Source organism: Bubalus bubalis, chromosome 3 (genome assembly GCF_019923935.1).
Source record: "Bubalus bubalis isolate 160015118507 breed Murrah chromosome 3, NDDB_SH_1, whole genome shotgun sequence".
Lineage (NCBI taxonomy): Eukaryota > Metazoa > Chordata > Mammalia > Artiodactyla > Bovidae > Bubalus > Bubalus bubalis.
In genome coordinates, this window is record NC_059159.1 from 3,212,263 (window position 1) to 3,234,209 (window position 21,947).

Here is a 21,947-nt window from a genome sequence, read left to right on the forward strand (position 1 = left end):
ACAGGGTCTCTCAACAGGGGAGGCAAAACCAATGAAGTGCAAAATATAATATGAAGTCAATTTCCCTTCTCACACAACCCTGAAAATAAGAAAAGATTCTTGTTTTCCTGGGGCTGCTAGAAATCTGAACGTCTTCTGGGTGGCTGGAGGAGAAGACCAGGAGTATTTAATAATATTTTTTAGCTTAATTAGTTCAGGCATTTCATTTGCAGAAAGATTTAGTGCATGTTTCATCTGTTTAGAAGATCACAGAAGTCTGGGTAAGATCATTTTTCCAGATATAGGGTGAGGTAGTTTGAGAGAGGGGTTATGCTTAATGAGATCCACTTTCAAAAAAAATTATATTAGTGGCTGAAGAAAAGGACCAATTCTATGATGCAGGACCAACTCTAAGCACTTAATTTCTGAATACAGTGATGTGAGACTTGAGTGACTCTGCTTCACAGCAGAGATGGGAGATAAACACATTTAAATGAATTTAATTGTTTATAAACCGTGCTACTTCTGAATATGTGGCTATACTTGATATTCACATCAAGTGAATACGAATTCAATATATATATATATATACATATATAAACATGTGTATATATACATGTTCATATGCAACTATATATGTAGCTATAACTCTGGTGAGGTTGGAAAACATAAATGGCATTAAAAATTCCCATTATTCTCATTAAAAGAATATATGACATGGACAATGAAGAGTTCCTTGTTAGCAGACTGTTGAGGTTTGAAAGTTATGTCTCACTTTGCTTTATCATAGGGAGCATTTTACTTTGATTATATACTCTAGTTCTTATAATGTATGTCCAACCCTCCAAATAAAAATTCCTCTATATCTCTTCTAAGAAATTTTATTTACAAGTTGTAAATTAGCTTGCACCATCCCTTTATACTTACTTGTGACATTAGATTTTTTTTCCAGTTTTTTTAATGTGACAGTTTATTCAGTAATATAAATAATATCATCTGTTTTAGTTGTGTTGCAAGTGGATAATTCTGTTTTAAATATAGTCAACACATATTTATTTTTAACTTTTTATTTTATATTGATGTATAGTCATATTTCAGCTGGTAAAAAATCTGCCTGCAATACAGGAGACCCTGGTTTGATCCCTGGGTTGGGAAGATCCCCTGGAGAAGGGATAGGCTACCCACTCCAGTATTCTTGGGCTTCCCTGGTGGCTCAGATGGTAAAGAATCTGCCTACAGTGTGGGAGACCTGGGTTTGATCCCTGGGTTGGGAAGATCCCCTGGAGGAGGACATAGCAACCCAACTCCAGTATTCTTGCCTGGAGAGTCTCCATGGACAGAGAAGCCTGGCGGGCTGCAGTCCATGGGGTCACAAAGAGTCAGACATGACTGAGTGACTGAGCAGGCACATAGCCGATTAACAATGTTGTGATAGTTTCAGGAGCACAGCAAAGAGACCCAGCCATATACATGTACCCATTCTCCCCCAAACCCCGCTCCCATGAAGGCTGCCACATCCCACTGTGCTATGCAGGATGTCCTTGTTGATTATCCATTTTAAATAGAGCAGTGTATACATGTCCATCCCAAATACCCTAACTACCCCTTCCCTGCCATCCTTCTCCCCATAAGTTTACTCTCTATGAGTCTCCTTCGGTTTTGTAAGTAAGTTCATTTGTATAATTTTTTTTTTTTTTTAGATTCCACATGTAAGGGGTGTCATACAGTATTTCTCCTTCTCTGTCTTACTTCACTAAGTCTGTTTCTCAGTCCATCCATGTTGCTGCAAATGGCATTATTTCATTCTTTTTAATGCCCGAGTAATATTCCATTGCCATCACTTCATGGCAAATAGATGGGGAAACAATGGAAGCAGTGAGAGACTGGGGGTTTCAAAATCACTGCAGATGGTGACTGCAGCCTTGAAATTAAAAGACGCTTGCTCCTTGGAGGAAAAGCTATGACCAACCTACACAGCATATTAAAAAGCAGAGCCATTACTTTGCTGATAAAGGTCCCTCTAGGGAAAGCTATTTCACTTTTCACTTTCATGCATTGGAGAAGGAAATGGCAACCCACTCCAGTGTTCTTGTCTGGAGAATCCCAGGGACAGAGGAGCCTGGTAGGAGGCTGTCTATGGGGTTGCACAGAGTCAGACACGACTGAAGTGACTTAGCAGCAGCAGCAGCAGTGAAAGCTATAGTTTTTCCAGGAGTCATGTATGGATGTGAGAGTTGGACTATAAAGAAAGCTGATCCCTGAAAAATTGATGCTTTTGAACTGTGGTGTTGGAGAAGACTCTTGAGAGTCCCTTGGACTGCAAGGAGATCCAACCAGTCCATCCTAAAGGAAATCAGTCTTGAATATTCACTGGAAGGATTGATGCTGAAGCTGAAACTCCAATACTTTGGCCACCTGATGTGAAGCATTGACTTATTGGAAAAGACCCTGATGCTGGGAAAGATTGAAGGCAGGAGGAGAAGGGTATGACAGAGGATGAGATGGTTGGATGGCATCACCAACTCGATGGACATGAGTTTGAGTAAACTCTAGGTGTTGGTACCGAAAAGGAAGCCCAGCGTACTGCCGTCCATTGGGTCACAAAGAGTCTGACATGACTGAGCGACTGAACTGAATATTCCATTGTACATATACCACATCTTCATTATTCAGATGGATAACTCTTAAAACTGTGAAACAGAGTACCTGAGCACCAGAGTATCAACTGAGACCACCAAGAAACAGACATCAAGATGGAATTAGTAAGAAAACTAAAAGAAATACTTCTGAAGGATAAGGTGGAGAAGGACTAGGAGTAAGCGAACCCAGGTCTGACATCTATGAAAGAAGAGAGAAGGGAGGAAGACCTCAGGCTGCACCGCATCTTGGAGAATGGCTCAGCCAGGCTGGAGGGCGCTCCAGAAGGAAGACCACCTCTAAGAGAGTCCTGTGTTCAACAGGGATGTCTGAGCTCTGATACCCGGGCTGTATTGAGGCATTTACTGTGATAAACCCGGAAGGAACATGACCTGCATTCCCAAGCTGTGTTGGCAAGACTACCAGCCACCTATCTGCTTTTTTTCCCACCCATATGATTCTGAGTAGGTTCTCTCTTGAGGTACAATCTGAGCCTTATACTCCTTTGTTTGACACATACTTAGAAATCTCTTTGGTGAAATATTATGGCATGCTGATGTGGTCAACATGATGAAGAATTACAGACATAATCATACAGCAAGTGTGCTTCCAAGACATTCAGTTCTAACAGATAAGATAGCACATCGCTGTGCAAGACTTATTCATTGAAAAATCTGACATCGAAAACATCAAAACAATTTCACCCATCGGTGGTTTGTTTTTCTTAACACAGGGAAAGAACGTTAATTCCGCTTTAGCAGCAAGAAACCCTGGATCATCTTGAAGCAGATCAGAGCTCAGTGGGGTCATACTTGTATAAATGCTAGTATAGATTGTCTCGTGCATGCTCAATCACGTCCAACTCTTTGCAGCCCCATGGACTGTAGCCCGCCAGGCTTCTCTGGCCATGGGATTTCCCATGCAAGAACGTTGCAGCGAGTTGCCATTTCCTCCTCCAGGGGATCTTTCTGACCCAGGGATCAAACCTGCATCTGCTGAATTGGAAGGCTGGTTCTTTACCACTGAGTCCCTGGGGAAGCCCAGTATAGATTACAAGTATCCTTTAAAAAATTAAATTCATGATTAAAAAAAAAATGATATGTATTATGGTACCTGGGCTGATTGTGTTCTTTTGGGGAGTAATCCAGAACAAAAGTATAAAAAAATGTGTCTTCACCCCCTCTTTATTCCTCTTTCACATTCTACATTTTTTCATTCAACTCCAATTCTCTGGGGTTGCTTTTTATTTTCTGCTGCTTCCAATCACTCAAAATGTTTTCCTCTACCAGATTCTACAGTCCCAGCTTACATTTCATTTATTAAGAGCCTCTTTTCCTTCCGCATCTCCCAGGTGAATGTGTTGAAATCATAAGGTGTATTTATTGTTGTTAGTTGCTAAGTCACATTTGACTCTTTGTGGTCCCATGGACTGTAGCACACCAGGCTCCTCTGTCCTCCACTGTCTCCCGGAGTTTGCTCAAACTCACGTCCATTGAGTCAGTGATGCCATCCAACCATCTCATCCTCTGCGGGCCCCTTCTCCTTTTCCCTTCAGTCTTTCCCAGCATTAGGGTTTTCTCCAGTGAGTCAGCTACATAACATTCCAGGTTCCTATGCAATATTGTTTTTTACAGCATCAGACTTTACTTTCACCCCCAGACACATCCACAAATCGGCATCCTTTCCACTTTGGCCCCGCCACTTCATTCTTTCTGGAGCTGTTTCTCCACACTTCTCTAGTGAAATATTAGACACCATCTGATCTTGGGGGGCCCATCTTCCAGGGTCATATATTTTTGTCTTTTCGTACTTTCCCTGGGGTTCTCCAGGCAAAAATACTGGAGTATGTTGCCATATTGCTGCTACTGCTGCTGCTAAGTCACTTCAGTCGTGTCCGACTCTGTGCAACCCCAGAGACGGCAGCCCACCAGGCTCCCCCGTCCCTGGGATTCTCCAGGCAAGAACACTGGAGTGGGTTGCCATTTCCTCCTCCAATGCATGAAAGTGAAAAGTGAAAGTGAAGTCGCTCAGTCGTGTCTGACTCTTAGCGACCCCATGGACTACAGCCGACCAGGCTCCTCCGTCCATGGGATTTTCCAGGCAAGAATACTGGAGTGGGGTGCCATTGCCTTCTCCGTGTTGCCATATTAGGTAGACCCAAAAGAAAAGACCTCTCCAGCGTACCTCCTAGAATGAGAGCTTATGACATGGGTGCCCAAGATGTCAGGGTATCATATACTCTGGTTGCCAGCACTTCCAAGCCTGAGATGTGTCAAGTGCTTCATGGAGAACAAGACCCAGAGCTTAGATTTATTTAGAATATTAACTGAAGCCAAGGATGTCCCCTCCTGAGTATTGTCACCCAGTCCAACTTCTCATAAGGGAGACATTGCTTCAGTCAGTTTGTCCAAAGCTGGGCAGAGTTTTGGGCTGAGTCACGGCCGCATGGCTGTCCTACTGGTTGTCTGAGTTCTCCGTCAAGAGCACGCCGTGAGCCCCAGTTTCGGGACCAGTCAGCAGCAGCTATGCCAGCAGGGTTATTTTCTCATAGCCCTCATGGAATGAGAGCTGCTTTGCTTTCTACATAGAGAACCTTGCGGGGCTGCTTGCTGCAGAAGGCAATTAGAATTTTATGGACTCTCCGGTACAAGTGTTAATGTTTGATAAAACGTAACTTTGTTACTCCTTGCGCTTAACTGCATTTCATCGTTGCCTCAATGCCTGTAACTCAAAGAGCTAGACTTGTCTATAGTCACCGAGCTCTTTTTGGCTTTAAACAATGCTACAAGTTCCTCTTTTGCAAAAGTCCAGACTTGCTCATCAACCACTGGCTACATGCCCTGGACTGATCACTGCACTTCTTTTTTTTCTTTTTGGTAACTGAAGTGAACTCTATCTTCTCGTCTTTTCATGGACTTTAACTTCTGTTTCCAGTGCATGATCATCATTTTTTAATGACAACTTGGCTCTCAATTCAGGTCGCTGTGTGATTACTCAGGACACCAGATTCTTTGCAGCTCCTATGTGGCTCAGAACCATGAACCAGTAAGGGTGCAAGACTGGGTCTGCCAATACAGGAGCCCAATAAAGTTAATTGTTTCTCCGTTAGGCACTTTGCTAGTGCGCTGAACACATGGAACCGATTATCTGGCACAGCAATGTTGTTAAATAAAATGTGCAAAAAAGAAAATACAATTATTGCTAAAGTAAAAACATACCACCAGGGGTTATTAAAAAAAAAAATCAAGATGTTTTACATTTTGAGGATGTTTCGCTGCTACATGTGGTGTTTGGTGAAAAACGATTCTCTCCAAGACACTACAGGGCCAGCGTTAAACTTTACTTCTGCTCCATTATCTTCCAGTTGCTTGAAATAAATGAAAGCAGACTTTTTCATTCTCAAGGAAACATTAAAAAAAAAAGTTAAAAGCGTATTTTGCAACGTTGGAATAAAAATCACTCACTTAAAACATTCATCTCATACAAGAAGTAGGATGATTCTTTCATTTAAGAACAGATTTACTTCTATCAGCCCTCTGGGCAGGTCTGAAGTGCTTTTAAACTCTGTTGATTCACAAACGGAGATCATCTCCCAAAGTAACTACATTCTGGTATAGAAAATAAATTACTTGGGTAGCATGGAAAAAAAATAACTCTAACCCTGCTTAGGTCTGCTTACGCGAACCGTGGGGACTTAATAAATACAATGTGTTTATAAGATGAAGAGTCATAATCAGCTTCCATTTACCTTCAAGGTTTTCCCATTTCTCACCAACACTTTGAAATAATCACATTATATTGCCTAAATGGAATGCAGTTACAGTTACATGAAGCATTTTTAAATTGTTTTTCTTGTATTGTGATCATAGCTATTTAGCCAATGTCCCTTAGAGATACAAGAGTGTTTTGTCAGATTTGGCTTTTGTTATGAATGGTCTTTAAATAATCAAACCATATACATTTCTGTTGATTTGAATTTTGTGTGTATCAGTCCCTCAGTCCTGTCTGACTCTTTGCAACCCCATGGACTGTAACTGACCAGGCTCCTGTGTCCATGGGATTTTCTAGGCAAGAATACTGGAAAGTTAGTCACTCAGCTGTGCCCAACAGTTTGTGACCCCATGCATGTACTGTAGCCCAACAGGCTCCTCGGTCCGTGGGATTTTCCAGGAAATAACTCTGGAGTACGCTGCCATTTCCTCCTCCAGGGGAATCTTCCCAACCCAGGGGTCAAACCCAGGTCTCCTGCATTGCAGGCAAATCCTTTACCATCTGAACCACCAGGAAAGCCCTTGAATTTTGTATGAATGACCTTTAAATAACCAAACTGCATACATTTCAGTTGATTATTTAAAGGCCATTCATACAAAATTCAAAATCTAACAAAGCATTCTTGTATAAGAGAAGGCAAACAGAGAAGGGGGCGGCAGAGCATGAGATGGTTGGATGGCATCACCAACTCAATGGGCATGAATTCGAGCAAACTCCTGGAGATAGTGGAGGACAGGGGAGCCTGGCGTGCTGCAGTCCATGGTGTGGCAAAGAGTCGGACATGACTTAGTGACTGAGCAACAATGCATTTCAGTAAAACACTATGTTAACTCATTCGACATTACAGACCAATTCATATATTAGCCTAAAAAAACGTGAGGACCCGAAAATTTTCATTTTAAAAATTTGGATTTTATTTTCTATGTCTTCAACTAAACAAGATGGTTGTTAATTTTTTTTTTTCTCTAAAGTGCCTCAAATCAATTAAAGTACTATTAAAGCAGATCTGAATAAACCCATGTAGCTATGAATTCGGAGAAGGCAATGGCAACCCACTCCAGTACTCTTGCCTGGAAAATCCCATGGGCGGAGGAGCCTGGTAGGCTACAGTCCATGGGGTCGTGAAGAGTCGGACATAACTGAACAACTTCACTTTCACTTTTCACTTTCATGCATTGGAGAAGGAAATGGCAACCCACTCCAGTGTTCTTGCCTGGAGAATCCCAGGGATGGGGGAGCCTGGTGGGCTTCCATCTATGGGGTCGCACAGAGTCAGACACAACTGATGTGACTTAGCAGCAGTAGCAGCAGCAGCTATGAATTGTCCTGTTATAAAATGTGGATTTGTCTTCTTTGCTAATAAAAGACCCATACATTTAGGACTTAATATCGATGTAATAATTGATTTTGCTCGGTTTTCTTCTTATGCATAACTAGAATTGTCAACCTTGAGAGTGACTGGAATTTTCAGACTAGACTGTATGTCACTCAAAATGGTCATTGTACTTTCCTTGCAAGTGGGCTCTTGCAACCTTATACTTTCTAAATGTAACACTTTTCAACTGATTATTAGTTCTATACTTTGGTTATTCTGTAGCTCTCTAACGTACTAAAAGAATGCTCAAGTAGGAAAGAGCCTTAAAAGGAACAGAAACAGATTATTTTTTCTTTTCTGATGAGCGGAATTGGGAGGTTAAATTGTCATAAATCACTAAAGATAATATTCTTGGAGGCAGAACTATTGATCCAAAGTGCTCTGGCCATGTTTAACTAGAAAAATATTGTTATTCAGTCACTGAGTTGTGTCTGACTTTTTGCAACCCCATGGACTGCAGCATGCCAGGCTTCCCTGTCCTTCACTATCTGCAGGAGCTTGCTCAAACCATTATGTCAGTCCATCCAACCTTCTCATCCTCTGTCACCCACTTCTCCTGCCCTCAATCTTGTCGGCTCTTCGCATCAGGTGGCCAAAGTATTGAAGCTTCAGCTTCGGCATCAGTCCTTCCAGTGAATATTCAGGGTTGATTTCCTTTAGGATTGACTAGTTTGATCTCCTTACTGTCCAAGGGTCTCTCCAGAGTCTTCTCCAGCTGCATGGCATGATTTAAATGATGTAAAATGCAAGGCTGCTGCCTTTCCAAGAGGAAGTAATTTAGGGTAATGGCTTTAACTCCCTTTAGCTAAAAGTGCAGCTAGTTGCCAACAATTTAAAAAAGACTTTGTTAGCATTGAGAGGCAAGTCCATAAATTTCAATGAGATGACTGTCCATTATTGATAACTCTGATTTCTTTGAGATTTTGGTGGGTAGAGAGAAAAGATGACTTGGCTACTATTAATAAGCATTTGTAGAAAATAGAAACAGTCGTCATGAATCATGAAGCCAGAGGCTATTTGAAAGGAGATCTGGAAGATAATTATAGAATTCCATAAGTGACATACCTAGCTTTTGGCAACTTTTTAGAAAACTTTGCAGACAGATATTATATGTTTAGTAGGTTAACTAAATCATCCAAATTACTCTTTTTATTCGTGTTACAAGTAATATAATATAACTACCCTATATTTTATAGATTTGGCATAATCAACATGATTTAATATACTTACATTCACATGTACGCCCACTTTTCTACTCATTTCAGGTACATTTAAAAGAAGTTAAATTTTGATGTTTAATATGTAAACATTTTTTAATTTAATTTTTCTTTTATATAGGAGTATAGGTGATTTACAACATTGTATAACACGAAACATATGAATACTATAACATTGAAGATAAGATTTTTCCCTTAAAAAACAAAGTTAATCTTTACTGTTCAACATTAAAATTCTTTTTATCAAGCAAAAAATGAATACATTTACTTAAGACAGTTTCCTGTGTTGCTGCCATGATTTTCAGATTTTTCACAGGAAAAAATATAATTACAGATAATTACTTGAAATCTTACTATATGAACCACTTCTTTTATTAATATATTTATTTAGTAAATTTGATGTTTATAACTTATTATTATTGAATCATTCAGTGGAAGTTATGAGGTCACTTTGATTAACTGGGACATCTCTGAACTCATGGCTTGTAAATGGCAATGGCAATTATACTTATATACCAATCTGCTGTTACTCCTGTGCTTTTATTTGGCTTTACACTATCCAGGGCAGCTTGGTTTATTAAACCAAATAATATAGGGTTGCAGATTTAAATCACTACTCTGCAACTTCAGGAAAACATCACACAATAAATATTTTATTAGAGGATTTTTACCAGGATGCATTCAATCTACAGCACAAATAATCATGTTTCAAAGAGCAAACATTTTGTATATCACACACCTGCTTTTGACACAGTGTTAAAGGTGGTTAGCTTGTAAATCGTATTTTAAAAACGCTGACTTATGTGTTTGTAAAATCATTGAAGCATCTTCTGTAAAAATGTCATGGTTCTCTTGAACACAGCATCTTCATAACCACGGTGTCCTTTGGAGAAGAATCTTATTAATTGTCACAAGAATAATGCTAATGTTTTCCTTGACATTTACAATGCAGTGAACGAAAGCACACGTGAAAATAATCTAAGAATAAATGAACGCATCTGAAGTTTATTCGTGAACAGCAGAAGATCTCTCAGTAATAGCGTGATAACAAACAGGAGCATATGTCTCTTAAAGAAAAAATATCCAGAGGTTGGTGGAGCAGTTCATTCTCAAGTATGGCTGTTGTGTTATTAATTTTTCATCCGGTAAGGAGACAGGGGCTTGGAGGGGTCCATAGCTGTTACTTTTTAAGGACACTTTCTGACATTGTCATTACTGTGCCTACTTGCACCCCATTAATCAGAAATAAGTAACATGACCACGCGTAATTGCAGGGGATCTGGGGACTGTGATCTTTATCCAGGCACTCAGAACTTTCTATTCTTTTTTTTTTTTAATTCATCAGATTCATTTTTTTTAAGTTTTATTGAAGTACAGTCGCTTTACAATGTTGTATCAGTTTCTGCTGCTGCTGCTGCTGCTAAGTCGCTTCAGTCGTGTCCGACTCTGTGCGACCCCAGAGATGGCAGCCCACCAGGCTCCCCCTGTCCCTGGGATTCTCCAGGCAAGACCACTGGAGTGGGGTGCCATTGCCTTCTCTGGTATCAGTTTCTACCGTATCACAAAGTGAATCAGCTATACCTACATATCCCCTCCTTTTTGGATTTCCTTCCCATTAAGATCACCACAGAGTGTGAGTAGAGTTCTTTGTGCTATGCAGTAGGTTCTTATTAATTATGTATTATATATAGTATCAATGGTGTATATATGTTAATCCCTGTCTCCCAGTTCATCCCACAACCCCCTTTCCCTCTTGGTATCCATATATTTGATCTCTGTATATGTGTCTATTTCTGCTTTTCAAATAAGATCATCTATACCAATTTTTTTCTAGATTGCACATACATGGGTTAATGTACAATATTTGTTTTCTCTTTCTGACTTCACTCTCTATGACTGCCTCTAGGTCCACCCAAGAACTTTCTATTCTTCTAAGAGAAGAAGGAAAGAGCAATATTCCGGGAGTCAGAACAAGTTAATTATGTATTTTTTGCATTCCACCTGTTGCTCTTAATCATGGCACATTAATTTACATTTGGATTCTGTATTCTTATAAAACCACCCTAACTCTGTCCTTCGGATCTTCGAACCAGAATTGTTACGGGTTTTCTAAGGAAGTTTTAACCACCCACTCTCAACTGCAATATGACCCAGAAAGATCATGCTTTCAGCTAGAAGCAATGAATATGGCAAACTTTTAATACCATTTATTTGTCAGCGCTCACTCATCTTTGTCTTGTTTTGGTCATTCTTCAGTGTCTCCTAGTAATTATTTTTTGCATTTCATCTAGAATTTATCATTGTCCATATGAAGTTAGTCCTAGAGAGAAGCTTAGTTACGTGTGCATGTGTGCTAACTTGCTCAGTATTGCCAGTCTCTTTTGCAACCGTATGGACTGTAGCCCACCAGACTCCTTTGTCTGTGGGATTCTCCAGGCAAGCAGACTGCAGCCGGTGGCCACGCCCTCCTCCAGGGAGCTTCGACCCAGGGACTGAGTGTGTGTCTCTCACATTTTCTGCATTGGGAGGCGGTTTCCTGACTGCTGGCGCACCAGGGAAGCGCCCCTTACTAGTCACAACTAGACGTAAAACTTCATTGAAGTGTTTCTCTTGATGTGCACATGGCTGGTCTCTTCCTGCCGTTCAGATTCAACACAAACGTCCCCTCTTTGGGAAGGCTTTTCCTGAATGTAAAGCAGCCTTCAGTCCTATAGAAAAGCAGCCGGAGCGTCAGTGAGACCTTCTCCAACTGTGAAATCTAGAAACACACTGCTGTCTTACTACCCACACAGGCACACACACACACACATCTAGAGTGAGTGTTCTTCCCATTTTGCCTGGGATAATCTCAGATTCTTCTTCTTGTTTTTTTGAAAGTAAACTTTTCTTTAACATTTAATCTGGCTGTGCTGGGTGGCTTGTGGGGATTTGTTGTGGCCTGTGGGATCTAGTGGCCCTCGGCATTGGGAGGGTGGGGGTCTTAGCCACTGGACCACCAAGGAAGTCCCAGATTATTCTCATCATGACATTAGGACTAATAATATTTCCTATTGCGGTCAACATTTTCCAGATTGGTCTAAAAATTGTATGGTAAGGTGAAAAATCCCTATTATACTGCTTCGTTTTTCTTCCCATCACCAATTTGTTGTTTAGTCACTAAGTCATGTCCGACTCTTCATGACCCCATTTACTGTAGCCTGCCAGGCTGCTCTGTCCACGGGATTTCCCAGGCAAGAATATGGAATGGGTTGCTGTTGTGCCTATACATATATATATATGCACACATATATATATTTAATATATTATATAAGATATAGTTCTATACATTAAAGCATATGTCTGCCTCCCCATACTAGGATGTAATCCTATGAGGGCAGGAACTTTTCTGTCTCATTCCCTGTTATATTCAGGACAGTTATAAGCACAAGGAAGATGTTCAATAAGTGTTCCTGGAAGGAACAAACAAACAAATCATTTTCTTTCGTCTACCCCAACAGAATGTAAGTTACATGATACTGAGACCTGATATTTACATTTCTCCAGTTTATCCCCTCTTCCTGATTATAGTAGGCCTTCAATACATTCATCCATTAACCTTACAACATATAGGGCTTCCCAGGTGGTACAGTGGTAAAGAATCTGCCTGCCAATACAGGAGACACTGGAGACGTGGGTTCAATCCCTGGGTGGGGAAGATCCCCTAGAGGAGGAAATGGCAACCCACTCCAATATTCTTGCCTGGGAAATCCCATGGACAGAGGAGCCTGGGGGGGCTACAGTCCACGGGGTTGCAAAGAGTCAGACACGACTGAGCACACACAACAACACAACTCACAACACACAGTTAATGCTCTTTCCTCTGAAATTGTTAACCAGTAATATGTGAGTGACGAGCTATGTCTGCATAGGCCGTGCAGCTGAACTTCTTTTGCAGCTGGGGAGAAGGCAATGGCACCCCACTCCAGTACTCTTGCCTGGAAAATCCCATGGATGGAGGAGCCTGGAAGGCTGCAGTCCATGGGGTTGCTAAGAGTCAGGCACAACAGAGCGACTTCACTTTCACTTTTCACTTTCATGCATTGGAGAAAGAAATGGCAACCCACTCCAGTGTTCTTGCCTGGAGAATCCCAGGGACAGGGGAGCCTGGTGGGCTGCCATCTATGGGGTTGCACAGAGTTGGACACGACTGAAGTGACTTAGCAGCAGCAGCAGCAGATCATGTTAATCCAAAAGATCGTGAGTCTTATCCACAGTCAGATTTCCATTTCCACTCTATGGAAGAAGAGAACTCAGGCGGTTTCTAAACCCCCATTAAGGACCACAGAACAATGCCTCTCCCCTGACAAAGGTGTCTGGGTCCTAATCCTTGGAACCTGAGAATATGTTACCTAACATGGCAGCACCCTCCAGGAGGTAGTAAAGGACAGGGATGCCTGGCACGCTGCAGTCCTTGGGGTCACAAAGAATCGGACATGACTTAGTGACTCAACAGCAACCAACAACATGGCAAAGTGGACTCTGACGATGTGATTCGGTGAAAGATTTGAGATGGGTGGATTCTCTGGAGTGACTTGCTATTGCTAAGTCACTTCAGTCGTGTTCGACTCTGTGTGACCCCATAGACGGCAGCCCACCAGGCTCCCCCGTCCCTGGGATTCTCCAGGCAAGAACACTGGAGTGGGTTGCCATTTCCTTCTCCAATGCATGAAAGTGAAAAGTGAAAGTGAAGTCGCTCAGTAGTGTCCAACCCTCAGCGACCCCATGGACTTCAGCCTTCCAGGCTCCTCCATCCATGGGATTTTCCAGGCAAGAGTACTGGAGTGGGGTGCCATTGCCTTCTCCGCTGGAGTGACTTGGGTAGGATTCAATACAATCACAGAGTCTTTGTAAACCAGAGATAGGCTGGAAAGTCAGAGTGAGGGACAGACTTGAAGATGCTCTGCTGGTGGCTTTGAGGGAGGAAGAAGGGGCCAGGAACCCAAGCATGCAGTCCGCCTCCAGAAACAGAACCTCCCACAGAGACTCCAAAGAGAACACAGTCTGCTGCCACTTCGACTGTACAATAGTGAGTCCTGTGGAAGACACCTGACCCCCAGGACTGTGAGATAATGAACTGGTGTTATTTTAAGCCACGACCTGGGCAGTGATTTGTTACAGCTGCAACTGGACACTAATGCACTCTGCGTTAGGCTTCTTCAGGGCAATTCGCCTCTGGATGGAGACATGCTCCTGTGGATCTGTTGTGAGAGAGAATAGCTCAGCCTCTGCTCCGAACTTCTTCTGGGTCCAAATCTGTACCATAAGCTGTGTCTCCAGATTCTTCTGCTTTAACTAGAGTGCAGCTTCCAGGGCTCCCGCCAGGAACAAGCACAGCAGCCGCCTGCTGCCCTTTCCTGGAGGCCAGGATGGCATTGGCCCAGGTAGCTGTCTCCCTGATAACCCAGACTCTTGTTGCTGCGCAGCCCACTCGTGTTCCCTGCCTTCCCCAGGTCTCACCTTGCAACCAGCTTCCCCAGTGCCAGGAAGAAAGGCCCATCAACCCGACTTTGGATGTGGCCTTTGCATCTAAATTGCACCCCGTGTCAGAAAGAGAAAAACAAAATACCACGTAACATCCCTTATATGTGGAATCTAGAAAAGGGGCAGAGATCAACTTACTGGCAAAGCAGAAACAGAGTCACAGAGGGAGAGAGCGAACGCATGGTGACTGGCAGGGGAAGGGGGGCTGGGATGAGTCGGAAGGCTGGGGTTGACCCACATGATATTAACATCATGTCGTTGACCACAAGGTTCCTTTGGGTTTTTCTGTAACATCTTACGGAAAAACTCAAACTTTCTCACCATCCGATATCTATAAAATAGGTAACTAATGAGAACCTACTGTAAAGCACGAGGAACTCTAACACAGCTATCTGTGATGACCAAAATGGGAAGAAAATCCAAAAAAGAGGGGATATGTGTGTACACAGAGCTGATTCACTTTTCTGGACAGAATAAATTAACACAACATTGTGAAGCAACTGTGCTCCAATAAAGATTAATAAAGAAGAAAGTTCTCATTTTCTGAAAATTCTGACAGCACCCATGTCCTTCATTCTTACTACGACTGTGGGGTCCCTATTTTTAAATAGCTTTATTGTCATTTCTGTAGGATTTGGGGAAGAAAATTAGACAAACACAATGTGTTCAGTCTGTCATCCTGACTTAAAAAGTTGTGTTTCATACTGCTTTCCCCCCCACATACTTGGTTGCTTTTTGCTCTGCTCATCCCCATGTGTCTCTACTTGTAAAGTAGTGGGGAATTATATACTTTTTTTTTTTTTTCCTCGCAGTGATCAAAGATTCTTGGGGCAGCCCTCATTATCTGTCAGGCCAGGCATCTGTGATTAAGAACAGGTGCAGCCAACCCCGTGCTTGACCTACCAGCTCTGCTGGCATCAAATGAAAACCAGGAGTCAGTTTTCTGGGGGATCGTCCCCTCCCTCCCAATTCTCTCTTGCTATAGAACTTGCCAACATATTGGCAAGGATCTGAGTTTGTGGCTGACCAGTGGTCCCACATCCTGCCTTTGCCCCCACAAACTTTGCAGCTCTGAGATAGGAGGTTTTGATGTGGTTTCCCCAGAGTCCTATCGTTCATGTAATTTCAATTTAATCAGCTGCCTTACAGTCAGTGAATTATGGGTTCACCGATCTATCCTTTATTATTTTTCTATGATCAAGTAATTCTTTGAAATTGCTCTACATGGATGGCGGTCTTACCTTCCTTCTAAATTAGACACCGATGCTCCCTTCTCAATTCTTTGCCTCCTCCTTTAGTTATTACACTTGTAGGCTGAGTTAAAGATGGAGCTTAAACATTTCTGCCCAAATCACCACCTCACAGAGAAGTTCAGATCTATTCACATGATCAATAAGCTTTTTTTATAATCAGCTCAGATATTGCTTTATCCACCATGACTTCGTTTTATAGTTTTATCCTAAATTGCAATGGAGGGTGAGGGAATTCAGTGTCTGCCTGAATGATGTTTTGGTGAGTTCTAAGAGATTTTAATGATAGAAGGAAGTCTAGTCTAACAGGCAAAATACAATTTCTCATTGCTGAAGGTAAGAGCCAGTAAGAGATGTTCGGATTCTGCTGTCTGCACCAAAGTCTCAACTCTAAAGTATGCCCCAAATGACAAAAGTGAAAAGCAAAACTGAAAGTCGCTCTGTCAAGTGTCTGACTCTTTGCGATCCCGTGGACTATGCAGTCCATGGAATTCTCCAGGCCAGAAGACTAGAGTGGGTAGCCTTTCCCTTCTGCAGGGGATCTTCCCAACCCAAGGGTAACTGTAAAGGAGAGAGAAGTCCAGAAATGTTATATTACTTGGAGAAGGAGACATACAAGTAGTTTCACTATTGTCAATAGAGAGGAAGGGACAAGTTGCTGAGCTGAATTATTGGGAAGAGAACCGATTGCGAAAGAGGAGATACAGATACCAGGCCTTATGGATGTGGTAGACGAGAAGAAGGAGAGCTAGAAAGCGACATCAGCTTATCTGTCACACTATCCTATGCTTGTTGCTGTTCAGCCAGTAACTCGTGTCCGACCTTTTGCCACCCATGGACCCCAGCATGCCAGGCTCCTCTGCCTTCCACCATCTCCCAAAGTGTGCTCAAATCCATGTCCTTTATAACATCAACAAACACTAACCTTGTGGAAAGCATCATTACAGATATGGCTTTTATTAACTGACTGGGTTTGGGTATGTTTACACCAAATATGTTTTGACTTCTTTACACCTAGGTTAATAATGTTCACCTTATTCTGGGTGCTCTTTATTATAAAAACTCAAATTCTATTGTCAGATCAATAAAATTCTTTAAAAATGTGGTTAGCCACTATACCTAGTCACTTTTCATGAGACAAAGTAGAGATTCCCCAACGAACAGAGAGCCAACTGTTCACAATTGCATTCCTCTTTTGAAGGAAAGATTCTCAGCAAACATTCGGAAGAAACGCCTATGCCTTCCTGGGGCAGGCAGCTGGGAAGAGGGAAGAGTAATACAGAAATGATTAAGGGGACCATCCCGTCAGTCCTGTTCTTCAGTTGCCTTGATTGAAGGCCTGAAGTTTTATTTTACTAACTTCTCCCTTGCCCTTCCAGAGTTGAGGGTGCTCACTCCAGGGCTTGAGCAGAAGTGCCCCGGGGAACCTCGGTGCAAAGGTTTGAAATCACAGCTGGGTTTGATTAGAGGGATTGGGCGAGATCAGTGCCTGATTAACTCTCAGCTGCTCTCGGCTTCCTCAGTTCCTGCAGGAGAATTAATCCATAGGTTCGAGTAAATTTTGGGTCTTAATGGATACCAGATACATGGAGCCCACCCAGACCACCAAGATCCAGCATTCCCTTTCCTCACGTTTACATTGTGCAAATGAGTTCATTCCTCCTTCACCCAGTGGCCTAAACAACCCCTTCTCACTGCGTTTCTCCCATGCTGGTCACTTCATTATTCCTCCTGTTCTAAGGAGGTGTAGGTCCTTTAGGGTAAGGTGCAGCTCTTAGCTCTTGCATTTTTAGACTGTGAATTTAATTCCGTTAGGAGGAACTAGCTCCGTTCACTCAGAAGACTTTGTTGGCTGAATAACGCGTTCTACACCCTTTCTCTTACTTCGCGGTCAGGGCACATGAAATTATACCAGCTCTATAGTGAGTATTCTTCACTCTCCACTTCTGTTGTAAGTATGACTTTATGCCATCCTGGTTAAGGATTCTTGAATTAGAGATGTATGCTTAATACCATAAATCATCATCATCATCTTGATAACATTGAAAGGTCATTAAATATTTTTACAAGAACTCATGTTTGGGGATCCTTACAACCTTGACTTTGTCAATAAATTTCATAGCAAGAGAGGTTCTTTGTCCGATTGCTTCCTTGCTAACTGAATGTTCTTATGCTTGTGAGTCAAGGAATTCACTCAAAAGAGAAAACTCAGCACAAAAGTGACACACACGGATTTGTTTAAACTTCAAGAGACTTCTATCTTTCTGAAAGATTATTATCATAGCATTGACCTGTGAGACCCACCCTGTTAAGATCAGAGACATGTAAATAAAAATAAAGCATTCATCAACATAAATAAATCAAATGGGAATTTCCCTAACTAGTGTGTAACTCGTTTCCTTTTGTAGAGTCTAATTGCAGGAAGTAGCAGGAAAAAAAGCCGAGAGAACTCAAAGTTTCATTAATTCTCATGTGTTTCTCTGAAATTTTAATTTAACTAAATGAAAGAGGTAAATTTTCTATGGGTGACTTCTTTAATTACTGTGATCAATTTTAGATTTATGTCTCTTAGATTTATGTGTTAGTTTATTCTTTTCCAACAATTGCTTTGCCCAACTGACATACATTGGCAGAGCTAAATATTTCTTCTAAACTGTACGGAAGTTATATGTTGCTGGCAAAATCCTCTGTGTCAGACTTCTCCTCCATCAATATCACACGAACTTAATGCATATGTCTATATATCTCTATTTATATCTATATCATGGTTATTTCCCTCACTCAGAAGCCTTCAGTTCAGTTCAGTTCCGTCTCTCAGTCGTGTCCGACTCTTTGGGACCCCATGAATCGCAGCACACCAGGCCTTCCTGTCCATCACCAACTCCTGGAGTTCACTCAAATTCATGTCCATCGAGTCAGTGATGCCATCCAGCCATCTCATCCTCTGTCGTCCCCTTCTCCTCCTGCCTGCAATCCCTCCCAGCATCAGAGTCTTTTCCAATGAGTCAACTCTTCGCATGAAGTAGCCAAAGTACTGGAGTTTCAGCTTTAGCATCATTCCTTCCAAAGAAGCCTTACCTTAGTTAAATTGACCTATTCATTTTCCTCTATTAATGTGGTATTTTTTCACATTTCAGTTCAGTTCAGTTGCTCATTCATATCCATCTCTTTGCAACCCCATGGACTGCAGCACGCCAGGCCTCCCTGTCCATCACCAACTTGCGGGGTTTACTCAAACTCATGGCCAATGAGTCGGTAATGCCATCCAACCATCTCATTCTCTGTCGTCCCCTTCTCCTCCTGCCTTCAATCTTTCCTAGCATCAGGGTCTTTTCCAATGAGTCAGTTCTTCACATCAGGTGGCCAGAGTATTGGAGTTTCAGCTTCAACATCAGTCCTTCCAATGAATATTCAGGACTGATTTCCTTTAGGATGGAATGCTTGGATCTTCTTTCAGTCCAAGGGACTCTCAAGAGTCTTCTCCAACACCACAGTTCAAAAGCATCAATTCTCCAGTGCTTGGCTTTCTTTATAGTCCAACTCTCACATCCATACATGACTACTGGAAAAACCATAGCTTTCACTAGAGGGACCTTTGTTGGTGAAGTAACGTCTTTGCTTTTGAATATGCTATCTAGGTTGGTCATAACTTTCCTTCCAAGGAGTAAGCATCTTTTAATTTCATGGCTGCAATCACCAACTGCAGTGATTTTGGAGCCCAGAAAAATAGTCTGACACTGTTTCCACTGTTTCCCCATCTATTTCCCATGAAGTGATGGGACCGGATGCCATGATCTTCGTTTTCTGAAAGTTGAGTTTTAAGCCAACTTTTTCACTCTCCTCTTTCACTTTCATCAAGAGGCTCTTTAGTTCTTCTTCAATTTCTGCCATAAGGGTGTTGTCATCTGCATATCTAAGGTTATTGATATTTCTCCTGGCAATCTTAATTCCAGCTTGTGCTTCATCCAGTCCAGCATTTCACAATATGTACTCTAAATATAATTTAAATAAGCAGGGTAACAATATACATCCTTGACATACTCCTTTGCCGATTTGGAACCAGTTTGTTGTTCCATGTCCAGTTCTAACTGTTGCTTCCTGACCTGCATACAGATTTCTCAAGAGGCAGGTCAGGTGGTCTGGTATTCCCATCTCTTTCAGAATTTTCCACAGTCTGTGGTGATCCACACAGTCAAAGGCTTTGGCATAGTCAATAAAACAGAAGTAGATGTTTTTCTGGAACTCTCTTGCTTTTTCAATGATCCAACGGATGTTGAGAATTTGATTTCTGGTTCTTCTGCCTTTCCTAAATCCAGTTTGAACATCTGGAAGTTCACCATTCATGTACTGTGGGAGCCTGGCTTGGAGAATTTTGAGCATTACTTTGTTAGTGTCTGAGATGAATGCAATTGTGCGGTAGTTTGAACATTCTTTGGCATTGCCTTTCTTTGACATTGGAATGAAAACTGACTTTTTCCAGATTTGCTGGCATATTGAGTGCAGCACTTTCACAGCATCATCTTTTAGGATTTGAAATAGCTCAACTGGGATTCCATCACCTCCACTAGCTTTGTTTGTAGTGATGCTTTCTAAGGCCCACTCGACTTCACATTCCAGGATGTCTGGCTCTATGTGAGTGATCACACCATCATGAATATCTGGGTCATGAATATCTTTTTGGTACAGTTCTTCTGTGTATTCTTTCCACCCCTTTTTAATATCTTCTGCTTCTGTTAGGTCCATACCATTTCTGTCCTTTTTTGTGCTCATCTTTGCATGAAATGTTCCCTCGGTATCTCTAATTTTCTTGAAGAGATCTCTAGTCTTTCCCACTCTATTGTTTTCCTCTATTTCTTTGCATTGATCACTGAGGAAGGCTTTCTTTTATCTCCTTGATATTCTTTGGAACTCTGCATGCAGGTGGGTATATCTTTCCTTTTCTCCTTTGCCTTTTGCTTGTCTTCTTTTAATAGATATTTGTAAGGCTTCCTCAGACAACCATTTTGCCTTTTTCCATTTCTTTCTTTGGAATGGTCTTGATCACTGCCTCCTGTACAATGTTATGAACCTCTGTCCATAGTTCTTCGGGCACTCTGTCTATCAGATCTAATCCCTTGAATCTATTTCTCACTTCCACTGTATAATCATAAGGGATTTGATTTAAGGGATATCTGAATGGTCTAGTGGTTTTCCCTACTTTCTTCATTTAAGTCTGAATTTGTCAATAAAGAGTTCATGATCTGAGCTGCAGTCAGCTCCCAGCCTTGTTTTTGCTGACTGTATAGAGCTTCTCCATCTTTGGCTGCAAAGAATATAATCAAGCTGATTTTGGTGTTGACCATCTGGTGATGTCCATGCGTAGAGTCTTCTCTTGTGTTGTTGGAAGAGGGTGTTTGCTATGACTGGTGCATTCTCTTGGCAAAACTCTGTTAGCCTTTGCCCTGCTTCTTTCTGTACTCCAAGGCTGAATTTTCCTGTTACTCCAGGTGTCTCTTGACTTCCTACTTTGCATCTCATCCCCTGTATTCACCTTTGTCCTTGCTCAAGTCCACCTCCACCCTGCCATGCCCTACCCCTGCTACAGTGTAGCTACTTGCTACATCCTGGGAGATCCCCTGGCTCCACGTTAAGAACCATATTATTCACAGGATTCTTCTTGATTTTTCACCCGTGGTTTACTCCTTCTTCTTCATTTCTGTATAGCATTTTGTTTGAATCACATATTCAGCACTCAGTGGATTCTTGGGTTAATATTTATTATTTTGTGAAGTTAGTCTTGTTGTAAGTGCTCGAGGTAGGTGGTATAATTTTAAAAAATTACATCTTTTTCATACAAAATAATATTTTTTGATTGACGTATATACTAGCATGTGTAAATAGAGAGCCAGTGGGAAGCTGCTGTGCAGCACGGGGAGCTCAGCTCAGTGCTGTGATGACCTGGAGGGGTGGGTGGAGGGTGGGAGGGAGGTCCAAGAGGGAGGGGATATATGTCTACATAGAGCTGATTCACACTGTTATAGAGCAGAAACTGACATAACATTGTAGAGCCATTATATTCCAATAAAAACAATATTTTTACAAATATTTGCAAAGTATGATGCCGGTGGTACAAACAAGAGAAATAGTATAGTGTCATTTCCATTTTCTTTGACTCAAAACAATAACATGCAAAATCTTACATGTTTAGGAAAAGTACCA